Below are 584 nucleotides of genomic sequence, written 5' to 3' on the forward strand. Positions count from 1 at the left end.
CACCCTGGCTGCCTGGTACACACACACACACACACACACACACATCATTTAGCAATTACAGTCTGATTTTTTTTCCCCCCGTTTTTATTTTGATGGGCAATTACATTGTCAGGTGTCATTTAGCGCTCACGGGACACACTGTACAGTGCAGGCGGCTTATTCTAAATATATAATATACACACACACACACACACATACACACACACACACACACGATACTTTTATAATTGCGTGGTCCAGTTGGTGACGATCAGTAGGAGGTTAATTACATGAACACTCATACTTTATTTTTTATGACTAAAGGCCTTTATGAGGTTTGAGTATATTCTTTGAGCCATGTGACGTTGGAACCAAACGAGGTCCAAGGCAATGTACACTTTGATGTGATGTGGTCTGAACACACAAGCTAGTGACGACTTCTCATCGCACAAACTCACTGACCCTACTTTTACTTTAAACGCCTTGATAGACGCAGCAGCGTTAAATCCTTGAGTCACTCTAAAATTAGCCCCGTCTGGCACGGAAAAAGTACAAAATGTACAACTTCGCAATCACACCTTCCACCGAAATGGCCGACATGCCGC

General features: G+C 43.0%; 1 long non-coding RNA gene across 1 annotated transcript in view; it reads left to right on the forward strand.

Moving 5' to 3' along the window:
* Positions 1 to 445: 445 nt before the first annotated feature.
* The window catches only part of LOC133610064 (uncharacterized), a 5,689-nt gene continuing 5,550 nt past the window's right edge, over positions 446 to 584 (forward strand). The window contains exon 1 of the long non-coding RNA XR_009815828.1: positions 446 to 584. This exon is cut by the window's right edge and continues 4 nt beyond it. This is a non-coding gene — a long non-coding RNA (uncharacterized lncRNA).

This window comes from Nerophis lumbriciformis, linkage group LG11 (assembly GCF_033978685.3).
Source record: "Nerophis lumbriciformis linkage group LG11, RoL_Nlum_v2.1, whole genome shotgun sequence".
NCBI classification, from domain to species: domain Eukaryota; kingdom Metazoa; phylum Chordata; class Actinopteri; order Syngnathiformes; family Syngnathidae; genus Nerophis; species Nerophis lumbriciformis.